A 9,184-nucleotide genomic window follows, 5' to 3' on the forward strand; every position below is an offset into this window, starting at 1 on the left:
GGAAGGTCTTCTTTCAGAGGCACACACACTTTCTCTTCAATTTGGCTCTGATAAAAACTTGAGCGAAGACAATTTATTCTGTGCAGCACTTGGTTTGGCAACTTCGCTGTGCAGAGCTCTGTTGTTTTGGTTTGAGAATTGAATCATGCATGAACTGAAGGTGTGATATCACACTTGGAAATTATTTAATGCATGAATTAAATACACCTCAAAGCGTCGATGTCCTGGCCTTTACACAACAAACAAACCTTCTGCCATCTTGATTTTGTTTTGTCAAATTGTAGTTTTTGTGGTGATTCATTCAGAAGTAAATTCACAGAAAGTTTCTGATGCATGAAAAAATATTTCTATCCTGAGAACACTTATTAGGGCAACCAGTTATGCCACAATTCTACAAGGTATTTTGATATTTGTAAACTTTTGTTGAAACCACTTGCATCATTTATGAATTCCCGATGTGTTTTGCAAAAGATACTCATCACAAAATTTCCTATTTTAATGTACCGGGCATATAGATTGTGATATGTGAGTTGAAATGAAGTGAGAACAAAATTAAAAAGAATAACAGTACACATGGGACAGGTCCATGATTTTAATTTGTGTCATGATATTCCTGTTATTTTGTGTGTTTGTTTTCAGAGTATGAGGAAAATAAGAAAACACCTTGTGTATGACGTTCTGCACAAAACTGTGGTGACAGGATTAATAGGACTGACCGGAATAGGATGCGGGCTGTTGGCTTGGAGGGGGTACAGATACCTGACGTGTGAGTACACTGCAGTGCCCCATGGCTTTAGACCGACTGATGTAAGGATCAGATTTGATTAATTTAGTAGGTGACCATCCTCTAAATCTCCAGGGCTCTCAGTAAACCTACACTTACCCCTCAACCCCATTAACGATCTCAAATTACCTGCCCTTTTTCATTAGCCAATTTGAGTTGCTACGGACCAATGAGAATGCGAGTTAAAAACCAGCCCTAATGTAGCGTTGGCGATATCAACAAAATGGCGGCCAATCCCATTGAATACAACAGAGTTTGAGAAAAATTCAACGTTGAAAAACTGATTGACACGCAAAAGAAACCCTCAAAAGTCTTTTTGATGGAAAGGATGACTTCATCTCCATTAAAACTGGTGGTGGTTTTAGTTTCTAGGTAATACGAGTAAACCTCCCTTGGCCATTTCCTTTTCCTTATCTTGATGTGTGATCAGTCAGTCAATTTGAATGAAACTTAAGAGCGGGTAATCCGAGATTGGGAGAATCAAGGGAATGGATCAAGAAGCTAGTGTTGGTTTACCAAAATGCAAGTCCTGGAGATATAGAGGATGGGGTAATACTTCCACCCTAAAAAATATACAGCATTTTAGGTATTTAATTGTTCTATATAATTTAAGAAAGGAGGAAATCTTTTAATAAGTTATGGCGTGTGTGCATATGATTGAGAATTGGATTTCAACACTTCCATGTTTTGAGCTTATAAATACACCAAATATAGAAGTAATGCTAAAATATTCCTGGTATTAAAGAATTTCATTACCTGTTTTCTTTGTAAGTATTTTAACATATTAATCAAGTATTTGACTCGTGCTGATTTCTTTGGAAATGTAGCTCAAAACAGACAAGGTGCAATATCCATCATGGTTCGCAGGCTACATCAGTTTTGTCACCAGAGTTCTGTGTCATATGTCAAAACTGACATAGAATAGAAAGAAAAAGAACAAAATGTCAGCTGCCAGTCTGAGAACATCATTATTTAATAATTTTCATCAACTATAAGATTTGACATTTCAAAGAGAGCCCCTCTATCACAGTCAGGGCAAGACACACTGTATGTTCTCCTGCAGTTTGTGCTTTCCAGAGTGTGGATGTTACATGTTTGATCATACAATGAATTTGATGTTTTGTGTGGTTTTGCAGATGTCAGGCCGCTACAGCTGGAGAGGAAACGGATGCTGGCAGAGGAACAGATGAGGTCAGAGCAGATTGAAAAGGAGGCGGAGCTGCAACGACGTCAGAAAGAGGCTGAAGCTCTGTAGAGAATTAGAACATCTGGAAGTGTGATAAAACAATTCAAGGACAGACGCTTCCGAGGCTGAACAGTTATACATTGAAAAGGATGGACATTCTACCAGACCATATTCTACAGGCATACAGCATCAGGTCACTTGGCTTGTGTTAATTTCATGCTTGGACAGGATAGGGATTCCTCCAAGATGACAGAGGGTCAGAGAAGAGTCATGGTTTTAAATGCAGACCATGGTAATATCAAAAATGCACCAAGTACTAGGGCATGATTTCTTAATTGTTGGATCATAGATAAATCTACCCTATTTTTCATCAAAATGGATAACGAATTAATTAATATTTACTCTGACACATCCGACAGGCATACAATTTTTTAAATAGCTCTTTCTTTCTAATGAAAATTTTCAACAATACCAATACAATGCTCAATTTAACATTCAGTCTTCACCAAGTTGGTCAGTAGTCATTGATTCTGTTCATGATAAGTCTTAGAGCTATGTCCTAGCCCTTGCTACACAGGCCTATCAAGATTAGACTCCTTAGTCTTCTGTAAAAAAAGCTAAAGCCTTGCTGCAGATGCTGGCTGATGGCATCTTCCTGAGGCAAGAGGGTTAACTGACTTTAAAAGTCCAGTTTCCACCCTTGCCAAACTAGGTTGGAATTCCTGGGCTCGATCGTAGCGCCACCAGGGGCTATTACAAGTAATGTCCTTTCTATGCCTCTCCTATTGACAATCAGATTTAACCTCTCGTATCACTTGCATTTGCTTCAAACAAAATGGTGGCGCCCAGTCAAGACGATCTGATCAATAATCAAGATCTATATTGTGATTAAACGAGTCTTACATCGCGAAGTGCATCAAATCACATGAGCACCTTGATTAAAAACATGAAAAGATGTAGAAAATATCTGTTGACAACGAGTAAGTGGTGCACATGCTTTGCAAATCCTGCAGTTGACCAAAATCTGCATGACACTTTACGAACCGGATTTCGATTTTGGTGCGCGATTTTGATTGGACTATGCATAGACTCGTTAGTCCAGCCAAAATGTAACTCCATAATACCAGCCTAGTTTGGCAAGGGTGGAAACTGGACTTTTATAGTCAGTTAACTCACTTGCCTCGGGAAGATGGCTGATGGTGACTTGCTGTTTCCCTGATCCAGCAAGTAGAAAACACATTGGCCTAATGGAGTGATTTCTAGCATTAGGTTTATACAGTTTTGTCATGTCAAGGATGAGGATGTGTGGCCGTGTTGTATGTTTGTGTTGTGAGTGCTAGTGAGCAACAGAAAATACATGTGAGAAACAGACGCAGTTGAACCTGTTCCTACATCGTGTAGTATTGGTAAAGCAGTAATGCTGTATATATATATGTGAATGTTCTGAAGGTATTAAACTTTATATCATACTGAAGAAGTTGTCTGTCAGTCTGTGCTATGTAGTTGTGCTGATCACATTGTTTCTTGTGTTATGATGAAGTTGCTAATTTATAGAAATAAGGATACTTTAGTGTTTTCCTTTCACCAAAGAACCAAAAATTATGGTCAAATGAGAAAAATTATTTCATTATAAAGAAATTCCTTTCACCAAAGAACCAAAAATTATGGTCAAATGAGAAAAATGATTTCATTATAAAGAAAATATCGGACAACATGCCACTCGACGTTAAGTGCCTCAAGTCAACAATCAATAGCCCTTACGGTCGGCTGCTGAGAAATTTTACTGATACTTTCTTAAAGTTTTGATATTTAGAAAGCTGAGCACTTTGGCATATCATACATTATTTATGTGATCCATTAAGCCTGCTTCAAAAATAGTTACTGCAAGTTTTATTTGGGGGTGTCGTTCTGCTGTTCGCCTGCCGAATGGGTTCGACAGTAGCAACATGGCCAGTGACACACTCTGTCGCATTGAGAGCTTTAAAAGGATTGTGAATTGTGGTAGTTTGAGTACTGCTGAGATAAAGATATATGACAATTCTGTACTTCGTGACTACAGGAAGAAACTTGAAGGGTGTTTGCGTGATACAGACTGACAGACAGTCGCCTTTATGCAGTAGTATAGGTCACAGGCCCATAATTCATCAAATAGACAAATATATGAAAGCATGATGTTGGACTGAGCGCATACCTGATAACATTAAGACATATGAAATATATTATGATTATATAGAAGTGGCATCTCTTATCTTTTTAACTTTACCAAGTAGTATACTTAGACATTTTTAAATATTAACATTATCTGGGGACATAATTTGATAGGTTACTTACTAAGTTATGTAAAAAGCATTCACTTTTAGACTGAGTAGTGACTGCACACCAACAATACATGAAATACATCTTTAACATAATTAAAACCTCTTGAGTAACAAGTCTATCTTGGTACAGTGTGTTTGTATGCCTGCTACTATCTACTGATAATCTGAAGTTGTTACATCCAAACATAGCAATAGGTTTCCTTTGATGTACAGAAAGATTAACAGTAACATACTTTACAACATTAAGTAGTGACTCGAACTGAGAGTAATCAGTGACATTTTGTTTTATTTTCTAAAGAGTAGTGACAATTGAATGAAGCACTCATACAATATTTGTTTAAATGCTGGCATGAACAGTGTAGTATTGGCAATGTCCTGCCTGAGCCAAAAAACTGCTGCGCGACCACTACAGGATGAAAACAAGGGTGCTATCAGAGCATATCGCGATCAGTATGCCATTAACAAAAGTCACGATTGATGCACAATAAAAGGTGAGAATGCGAGCAGGTATGCAAATACATGTTTTGGTCTGAATAATATCCAATTCATATTACCAACAATATTCATATACTACACATCAAATGTATGAATACTCATCCCCATTGAGGAAAGGCTTCCTTTTATTTGCATTTTTAAAACAAAACCAATTAAAATGAAAAAGGCCTCCACATTCCTTAAACTTTTTATTCTCACAATGGTGCACTGCATGCATGGATCCGATGCTTGTGTCGTTGCAGGCCTTTTAACCAAATGCGGTATGAATAATATGAGTAATAATACTTCAAATTCGTTGCAAAAATAGAAACTAAACAAAATCATTGACTACACAAGCATGTACAAACTTGGACGGCGGGAAATCCAATGCTGACTGCAAGTCGTCTCAGACGGTCCAGTCTTGAAACATGCCCACCCTATAGCAGACAATGGCGTCTTTAGGCAACACTATACAATATAACCACACTAGGAAGGTTGTGGTCTCTCTCACAGACCCCGGGGCATATGTTTAATAAAACAATCAGTGGCACTCTCATCGGAACTGGTTAAGGTTATTGGTCTGTAAATAAAAATATATGAACCCCTAGATATAAAACTACTTTTATCCCAGTTCGCCCCGATTATGTTTCTAGGTTTGTCAGTACCATACCTGTGCTCGTGGGTTTCACCAAAGTGGTAAACGTCTAAGACCTGCATCACTTCGGGCTTTCCTCCCACAGTAAGCTGACACGCCGTGATATAAATGGAATACTGTTAAAAGTGGTGTTAAGCACAACTCACTCACTCACTCACTCTTGCAGACTATACTCATCCCCTTCTCAGTTTTCATGTACTGGGGAAAATCGAAAAGTTAGTCTCCTCATATTGTTTGGTGTTATGGTCCTAACTCCTGCAGGAAGAATATTGTATCTTGGGTTGAGTGAGTGAGATGGTTTTACGCTATGGGCTTCACATATTCTACTTGGTGGGAATTGAACTCTGGCATTGGGCATGACGACCGCTTTAACCAGTGGGCTAGCCCCCTTTAACTCTTGGAAGACGCAACAAGTCATAGACCTGCATCTGATAACTGATGTTTAAAGGCTTTCCTATCAAGGAAAACAGGGTCCACGTGGATTTCAATGTCTACATTCTTTCATCCGTTCTATATTCGTTCGGCACAGGTTGTATACGTGTGATACATCGGATCATGTGTGATGTAACATGAATCAAAGAGGAACATGAAGAGTATGGTTTAGCGCCGGTTTTAGATATATTCAAGTAATAAGTATCACGGCAGGAAGATCAGAAGTAGGCTTCACACATTTGTATGGGGAATCGTACCCTTCCGCGCGGCAAACGAAAGCTTTAAACCACTAAAACCACCGACCCGGGAACATAATATAATGAATAGTATCTTTACATTTATCATGTATCAGAGAGATTTGAATGGCAGAAGTGATTAACGTTATCCATGAAGAGCTTCGATCCCTACTGCATGGTCAAACGTATGGGGCCATCCGTGTGGTGCTACGGCTTGAGTGAGTGAGTAATCTGGCTGGTTTGAACAGTGTTTCAGTTTAATCCCAGCATTATATTACAGTTACATGTTGTAGAAAAGCCCGAAGTGATGCAGCTCTATACAATGTATCTCTTTGGAGAGACTCGGGGTCGCGGGTAATAGTGCTAAGAAACTAAGGATCATAATCAAGGCGGATCTTGGATTCGGACCCACGATCAACGGATCCTGGCACAGCTAAGGGACGTAACACGTCCCTAGACCAGTATTGGATCATGGTGGTAATGAATCATCAGCTCCGATGCCTGTTAATAGATCACTGTCTCACTTTTGAGTGAGTGAGTGATTTAAAGTTTAACGTCGCATCGGCATTTTCAGATATACAGCATCGAGAACAAGTTGATATATACACAGGTGAGTCATGAATACAAAGTTATATTAAAAACAAATTTGTCAGACATATATTTGGGTACAACAATATTATTTATACAGTTTATCACTTTTGAGAATAGTTGAGCTCCAGTCATGGTGTTGATATCAACAATGCTTAAATTTAGGGTAGATTGGCGTGAAAATCAACCTTTTCTCTAGTTTGAAGATATATATCGTAGGCAGTTTGGCAAGGTATAGGTTTTAACAGGGAGTATGGCAGGGTATAGGTTTTAACAGGGAGTATATGTCTTATATATTCCCCGTTAAAACCTATACCCTGCCAAACTGCCTAAGATACATAAGCTATAGTGGCATTTACAGACAGGAAGGACCCTTCCAATCCCTATGATGGCCTGATAATGATCTGTTTGGAACATTTCGGGCGTGTTAACTGATTGATAGTAGCATGGTCATCTTGAGTATTAGAGTCATTAAAAACATCAACCAGGTCACACGCTCAGATTGCGACCTTTAATATTTCAAAACACTCATGCATCCTCCATCGACAATACTTCACGGGCTTGTGTGTTCAAGTTCTTCCATCACCGAGGCCCGTATACCGCACCAGACAAAAAGTGTGTATGGATTTGGATCCTTTACGTTGCGGATACAGACATCATGGCGCAAGACACCAACCGACGCCACACTTCGGGCCATGTCTATAACGTGGCTATTGAATGAGCAGGAACGTACTCGCCTAGCACATGATTTGTTTGTTTGTTGTTTAACGCCGCACTCAGCAATATTCCAGCTATATGGCGGCGGTCTGTAAAAAATCGAGTTTTGAGCAGACAATCCAGAGATTGATACCACGAGTATCGATCCACGCAGTTGGGATCGATGACATGCATCAACCAAGTCAGCGAGCCTGACCATCCAATCCCGTTAGTCGCCTCTTACGACAAGCATAGTCGCCTCTTATGACCAGCATGTTTTGCTGAAGACCTATTCTACCACGGATCTTCACGGGTACAATCAACCAGGTAACACTTTGTAACACCCGACTGGTCATTAATCAATTCTTATAGGCATTGTGTGCATTCCAAATTACAACCCACAGTTATAGTACAATGCAACATTCATCACAAAAAGCCTTTATTTCTGTGGTGCTAACGTCAAGATAGTCGTCCAGGATCTGGAGACCCATAAGGAGACCCACATTGCTTGGTGTAATTGTCCCAACTCCCGCAGGAATATATAGAATACTAAACGAGCTCCCGTGTAATACCAATTTTATGAAAAGAGTGAATAGTTCTGGTATCTGACGAGCGAAAGAGCCCAGAGACTCTTCATTTTCAGATACTGCAGTAATCTAGACTTCCCAAACATTATAGACTTGCATTGGCTGTATTTGATATATTTGTATCAGGGTCTGCAAAACAGACTAATTCCCCTCGTCAAACGGAATGAACTCCCCAAAGCACCCATTAGAGGGGATAATATCCATCCATGTCCTGCGGTAGTGTGGAGATTGGCATGGTAAAGAATGTTAGTGTCTTGTTAGTTTGTCCTCAATATTTGTGTTAAAAGCCCCATAGCAACTTATGATCAGTGGCTGTCTTGGTGTTTAAGCTGGTGACTACATATGCTATCCAGGGGAGCTTCAATACTTCTGTTAATTCTAATAAAATCATTAAAATTACGTTTTTCTTTCCCTTTAATGACGGAGATGTTACTTTTTCACATTTTGATACTTTTCTAGAATTTCAAGTTTGGATAACAATAATGACGCCTTTGGGCAACTTTCTCTCTGTGAAGCTTGTACCTGCAGCTTCAACCTAACCTATTTCATGTTCCTGAATCATACAAGAGCAGACATTGGATTTAGATTAACCCAAACATAATTTCCAGTGGTTTAAATAGGGAAATATGCTGATATTTGTGTATCTAAACATTACACACGGATTATCTCAGATGGTTTACGTCCGCTTCCTAAGGCTCATGGAAGAAAGTGTGTTTGAAAATTGTTGACGGATATTGTTTCTGATTTTTCTTAGGCAGATAAAACTCTGTCCCTCGATTTGGTTAAATGTGTAAACACTGGGGTGAGTGATGAAAGGTTGTTCAATTGTCTGCATGCTGCACATGGTCGTTTTCTCGGAGACTGTCGTAAATTTCTTTTTATACCGCTATACGATTGTTTCACTTTAGGATACCCCGAGTTTTTGTATGTTTTTTCTTCTGGATTTCTGGAATTTATATGTGTAGGATAAAGCAAGTCCGAGGGTTTTATGATATTTAAAACCCGCATCTGCGGGACAAAACCGAAGGGCGTTAAGCCCCAGGTTTTAGCCCAAGGATAAGGGTTTTATATATCCTAAATACCCGAGGGGAAGTGTTTTATCTAACTTATAAACCGAAAAAAATAAATTAAAACATCAACATTTTTATGTTCCAAATATGCTTTCCATGAACATTGGGAAACGGGCGTAAAATATCTGTAACTGGCGTACGGTACTTGAAAAAGACAT

Source organism: Haliotis rufescens, unplaced genomic scaffold (assembly GCF_023055435.1).
Source record: "Haliotis rufescens isolate VD_foot unplaced genomic scaffold, xgHalRufe1.0.p SCAF_4, whole genome shotgun sequence".
NCBI lineage: Eukaryota > Metazoa > Mollusca > Gastropoda > Lepetellida > Haliotidae > Haliotis > Haliotis rufescens.